Here is a 6,978-nt window from a genome sequence, read left to right on the forward strand (position 1 = left end):
CCAAGATCCTGCGTGCCACAACTAAGACCCTATGCAGCCAAAAAAAAAAGAAGAAAAATAATTTACAGGAGCTTAGACAACAGGTGAGGATGGCTGTTCCAAGATTTGACTTCTATGAATTCATGACTTGCTTTTCATAGTACGGTAAGACAAAGCCCAGAAATATAACGGTTATAGATAGTTCTTACAGGGAGTGGGATAAAAACTAGACGAACACATCACATAAACATCCTCAAGAAGAGGGCAGGTCAAAATAGCAATATTTTTAGTTAACTACTTTTATGACACTACAACAAGCAGTAAGAGGAAGGTGTCACACCCCTCATCTAAAATTATGCCAAGCATAGTGAGTTTCTTCTTTGCTATTGGTCTTACAGCTCTCAAGTTTTCTAACAGGTATAAACTTCAGTATGAGCAGAGAGGGTTTAAAAGTGTTTTCTAGGCCTTTCTCACCTTCTGAGATGGCCCACAATCTGTGGAGTGTGTTTCTCTCTAAATAAATCCACTTCTTACCGATCACTTTTTCTCTCACTGAGTTCTTTCTGCGATGAGACATCAAGAACCTGAACTTCATTAAGTTCTGTAACCAGGTGTGTGATCTCAGTTGGAAGACTGTGGTTTTAGGCCGGGTTCGAGCCCGGGCACGTGGGTTCAAGTCCCAATCTGAGGTGCATGGTTTCAGCTGGGGCTCAGGCTGGAGGCAGCTGTCAGTTGGGGTGGGCCAGCTGGTCTCCTGGGGCACGGGGCACCATGTGGGCAGGGAGGAGGCAGAGGCCACAACACGCCCACGGGAAAGGCATGACAGAATGTTCCATCCATGGAGCGCTCTGGTCCTCTCCCTAAAGCAGCCTCCATTCCTGTTCCTGAAAATTCTCTTTCCACTCACCTTGATCTCTTGAAAATTTATTTTCTTCCTGTCTTTGAGAGAAGCCAGGAGGCCCTTCTCTCATGGGGTCACGGTGGGGGGGAGGTGTGTGTGGAGATGGACAAGGCATTCCTGGCCTTCTAAGCTCTACCTTTGCTGGCCTTGTCTTCGTGGCAGCAGCTCGGGCTGGGGGCCAGGTCTCCAGGTATGTTACGAGCCATCAGGTTTTTGTGGGCTATCCCCAGGTCTAAAGACCACACCATGCAAAAGGTTTATGAGTGAATGTTGAGAGCATAACTATCTCATATTTGAGGAACTGTCTGGTCAAGGAATTTTTCATTAAACATCCAACAACTATTTATTGTGTACTTACCATGTCAGGCTTGGCTGTAGCTCTAGAGGGATTTCAGAGAGCAAGATGAGAGCAAGACACAAATCTCTGCCTACCCTCATAGAGTGGAAGGAGATGAGCAATAAACAAAAGAGGAAAAAAAAGTGTTTTCTAGCTTCGGACGAATTAGTAAAGAAATGGTAGAGGACACGTCATGTTTTACTAGAAGTTCTATTTCAGATATAAAATATCTATAAAAGCTAAATAAAGTTTTCTCTTTTTAAAACTTTGTATGAAAGATGTTAATTACTAAAACTAGAAACAGAATTCTACTTTCCAGCATTTGTAAAAATGACATAGAAATGTTAAAGATAAGTAACAAACAAATCCACAAAAAAAGAAAAAACAGGATTTTTTTTTTTTTCTCCAGTGAAACAGTAAATGAAATTTGGAATGAGGTCATTTTTAACTTATCTTTTTTGGTCAAAAGTTTGTTTGTTTGTTTGTTTTTTAACTTGTAAATCTCATTGTTGCCAAAGTTGAGGGCAAAAATTGGTGTGGTCTTTCTGGAGGAAATATTGGCAATATATTTAAATGTTTAGTATCATTAACCATCAGTTTTATTCCCAGGAATTTAGCCTAAGGCAGTAATAAAAATTATGGGACAAGATTTACTTACAAAGATGTTCATGACTTTATAATTGATTTATAGTTCCAGAAAACCCAAAATTAATGTTAATAAAAATAAGGAAATTCAATATTGTGGTTCATTTATAAAATATTAAAAATCAATTTAAAAATATAATGGTTTGGACAAAATTTAAAAGGTAATGCTAATTACCTTATAAATTCAGAGAACTGATTTTTTTTTTTTTTTTAAAGAAGATGTTGGGGGTAGGAGTTTATTAATTAATTTATTTATTTTTGCTGTGTTGGGTCTTCGTTTCTGTGCGAGGGCCTTCCCCAATTGTGGCAAGCGGGGGCCACTCTTCATCGCGGTGCGCGGGCCTCTCACTATCGCGGCCCCTCTTGCTGCGGAGCACAGGCTCCAGACGCGCAGGCTCAGTAGTTGTGGCTCACGGGCCCAGCCGCTCCGCGGCATGTGGGATCCTCCCAGACCAGGGCTCGAACCCGAGTCCCCTGCGTTAGCGGGCAGACTCTCAACCGCTGCGCCACCAGGGAAGCCCCAGAACTGATTTTATTTAAATTCATGTGTGCATGCACAAAATAAGTCTGGAAAAGATGTATAGAGTTATGGTTGTATTCAACAGAAGGTAGTTTTGATTGTTTTTAATATTTTAAAAATCTTTTCCCAAGAGTACATATAACTTTTGAAATTATAAAAATGTTATTTGTGAAAAATGAAGATTCAGATTTGGCATCTCAATTCAAAATTCTCAACATCAAAAGGCTATTTTTTGTGTGATTTTATTTTCAGTCATGTCTCTTTACTGATGTTTAAAGCGGCTGTGGCTAGCATTTCCCTACCTTTGATAAGCTTTTCCTTTAGACCATTTGAGGTACAGTGAATATTTTTTTTTAGCTTATCTCACATTAAAGTGTGAGGTATCCTTGTGGGATTTAAAAGCCACAAAACTTTATAAACATCAGAATTACTTCCACATTAAAGGACTAAACGCAGCAGGATACTACTGTAGGCTCAGGGAATGACTTAGTCACTGAATTGAAATGGAATACTCCCCCCAGGTGATTTAGAAAATGTCATAATCTTTTCAATATGATGAACTGAACAGGCTTAGGGAGATCAAGGTAAAAGCCAGTTTGGAGGCTAAAAGGTGCAATCATCACAATTTGAACTTTTAATCTGAAAGACCTTCAATTTCCTCTCCCATCGGGCATCCACGGGATTGCTTAACTATAGGATTCACCTAATTCCAGCCCAACTATTTGAAGGTACTTTAAAAGCATCTGTAAAGCATTGGGATCATTCAAGAAGCTAACAGATTTGGGCATTCAAAGTCTCTGAACGCTAGCATCACAGACTGTAACTTTTAAGTACCTTCATGCTTCAAATATAAGGATAGGCCCCCTTAAGATTATTGCCAATAAAGACATAAATGTCAAAATCTGTTAGACACTTATAGGACTGTTGTAATTGATGTTATGTGGATAAGACTGAGTAGACTGATGTATGAAATTTGTGATCTTTCGGATGACAGTGTTCAACTGCTATAACTGTGACCCAGAATCCTTTAATTGGAACCATAAACTTAGCAAGTCAAATGAAAGTGAAAAATAGCAGCCTTTCAGGGGACACAGATTAAGGATCAATGTGCAAGTCTTAGAAAAATACAGTAGGCTGCAGTGACTGACACGGAGGTCCCATTTCAAAACATGGGTAAAAGAGCTCCCTCTGAAGCACAGAACCTGCATACAAAGACATAAAGGGATTTCACCAAATTGTCAGGAAAACGGAGTGTCAGGCACATTGTCAAACTCCGGAAAACTAGCAAAGAACATCCGTGTGGTTAAGATAAAGTTCTGCTTCAAAATTAGGAGACTGTGCCAATGACAGACAGAACATGGTAAAATGCCATTTGGACAAAAGGAAAAATGGATTCTAGGATTATAGGAAATACATGTACTAAAGAAAAATGCCAAACTATCACTCTATAGGTTCCCATGCAAATTAATTTGAATTTTTAGATATTTTTAGGGAATACAGAGAAGTAGGACATAGACTCTATTCATGCAATTCTAGTTCAGAATACATACACCATTATTTCTAGCAGTGAATCCATACAAATAAGACCTAATGTTAAAATTTTATTACTTTTCAAATACATTTTAGGTGCTACTTTAAAAGTATTCATTTTTTTAATCCTCACCACAAACCTGTATCACTGATTTCTCCATTTTAAAAATCAGCAAAAAGGCAAAGAGATATTAAGTAATTGGTGTGATGTCATGCAGATAGTAAGTGGGAGAGTCGGGAGTTAAATCCAGGCAGTGTGATTTCACTGCCCACAGGCTAATCAACACACTAGCATCCCCACTCTGAGGAGACATAATAAAGCCCATCTTCACTCTGCCAGAATCAGTATCCAGCATCAAAATACACTGGCTGTGAGAAAAAGAAACTGAATTACTGAGAACCTGTTTGACTCTAGATTTCATACTGTCTGGTATGTGTAGATGTCATTATCTTTGATAATATCCAATTACTATATTACTTACATGGTATTTCTATGCACAATGTAGTACCTGCAGACACACACACACAGTCCTTACTTATTCTTTCCCCATGTTGTGCTAGCTCAGTAGTTCTCACACTTAAAGTGCGTAAGAAATACAAGGGAGCCTTTTATATAAACACATTTTGATCTGTCTTATTCTAAGAAAATTAGATTCAGAAGGCATGAGGTAGATAAAAGAATTTGCATTTTTAACAAATTCCCAGATAATGGCAAGACTGCTGATACAGGGATCTCACTGGCCAGTGTTCTAGCAGAAAACTCTCCAACATTTATCTTTCTCCAAGGACATTCAGGACATTTTTTTAGTTCTGATTCTTCATGGTTGTTAACTCACAATATCTAAAATTGCTCCCTTTACATTTCTGAAAAATCAGGCCCAAGGTTCATTCATCAGGCAATGGTATTAATGTTTGCCTGTGTTTATTTTTGGTTAAGGCAAACAATGCATGAAACAATTAGTATCCAGCATGGCCTCATGTAATTTTTTTTAAACATCTTTATTGCAGTATAATTGCTTTGCAATGTTGTATTAGTTTCTGCTGTATAACTAAGGGAATCAGCTATATGTACACATATATCCCGGTAAACCATCCCTCTTGTATCTCCCCTCCCACTCTCCCTATGCCGCCTCTCTATGTGGACACAAAGCACCGAGCTGACCTCCTTGTGCTATGAGGCTGCTTCCCACTAGCTATCTATTTTACATTTGGTAGCGTATATACATCCATGCCACTCACTCACTTTGTCCCAGCTTACACTTCCCCTCCCCATGTCCTCAAGTCCATCTCCGTCTTTATTCCTGTCTTGCTCCTAGGTTCATCAGAACTTTTTTTTTTTTTTTTTTAAGATTCCATATATATGTGTTAGCATACGGTATTTGTTTTCCTGTTTCTGACTTACTTCACTCTGTATGACAGACTCTAGGTCCATCCACCGAATTACAAATAAATCAATTTCGTTTCTTTTTTATGGCTGAGTAATATTCTATTGTATATATGTGCCACATCTTCTTTATCTATTCATCTGTCTATGGACACTTAGGTTGCTTACATCTCCTAGCTATTGTAAATAGAGCTGCAATGAACATTGTGGTACATGACTCTTTTTGAATTATGATTTTCTCCGGTATATGCCCAGTAGTGGGATTGCTGGGCCATATGGTAGTTCTATTTTTAGTATTTTAAGGAACCTCCATACTGTTCTCCATAGTGGCTGTATCAATTGACATTCCCACTAACAGTGCAAGAGGGCTCCCTTTTCTCCACACCCTCTCCAGCATTTGTTGTTTGTAGATTTTTTGATGATGGTAATTCTGACCAGTGAGAGGTGATACCTCATTGTAGTCCTGATTTGCATTTCTCTAATGATTAGTGATGTTGAACATCCTTTCATGTGTTTGTTGGCAATCTGTATATCTTCTTTGGAGAAATGTCTCTTTAGGTCTTCTGCCCATGTTTGGATTGGGTTGTTTGTTTTTTTGATACTGAGCTGCATGTGTTGCTTGTATATTTTGGAGATTAATCCTTTGTCAGCTGCTTCATTTGCAAACATTTTCTCCCATTCTGAAGGTTCTCTTTTCGTCTTATTTATGGTTTCTTTTGCTGTGCAAAAGATTTAAGTTTCATTAGGTCCCACTTGTTAATTTTTATTTCCATTTGTCTAGGAGGTGGGTCAAAAAGGATCTTGCTGTGATTTATGTCATCAAGTGTTCTGCCTATGTTTTCCTCTAACAGTTTTATAGTGTCTGGCCTTACACTTAGGTCTTTAATCCATTTTGACTTTATTTTTGTGTATGGTGTTAGGAAGTGTTCTAATTTCATTCTTTTACATGTAGCTGTCCAGTTTTCCCAGCACCACTTAGTGAAGTGGCTGTCTTTTCTTCATTCTATTCTTACCTCCTCTGTCAAAGATAAGGTGACAATATGTGCGTGGGTTTATCCCTGGGCTTTCTACCCTGTTCCATTGATCTATCTTTCTGTTTTTGTGCCAGTACCATACTGCCTTGATTACTGTAACTCTGTAGTAAAGTATGAAGTCATGGAGCCTGATTGCTGAAGCTCCGTTTTTCTTTCTCAAGATTGCTTTGGCTATTTGGGGTCTTTTGTGTTTCCATATAAATTGGAAACTTTTTTGTTCTAGTTCCATGAAAAATGCCACTGGTTGTTTCACAGGGATTGCATTGAAACTGTAGATTCCTTTGGGTGCTATAGTCATTTTTACAATGTTGATTCTTCCAATCCAAGAACATGGTATATCTCTCCACCTGTTTGTATCATCTTTGATTTCTTTCATCAGTGTCTTATAGTTTTCTGCATACAGGTCTTTTGTCTCCTTAGGTAGATTTATTCCTAGGTATTTCATTATTTTTGTTGCAATCGTTAATGGGAATGTTTCATTAATTTCTCTCTCAGGTTTTCATAATTAGTGTATAGGAATGCAAGAGATTAATGTGCATTAATCTTATACCCTGCTACTTTACCAAATTCATTGATTAGCTCTAGTAGCTTTCTGGTAGCATCTTTAGCATTCTCTATGTATATTATCATGTTATCTACAAAGAGTGA

This window comes from Mesoplodon mirus, assembly GCF_964341445.2.
Source record: "Mesoplodon mirus genome assembly, chromosome: 2".
Lineage (NCBI taxonomy): Eukaryota > Metazoa > Chordata > Mammalia > Artiodactyla > Ziphiidae > Mesoplodon > Mesoplodon mirus.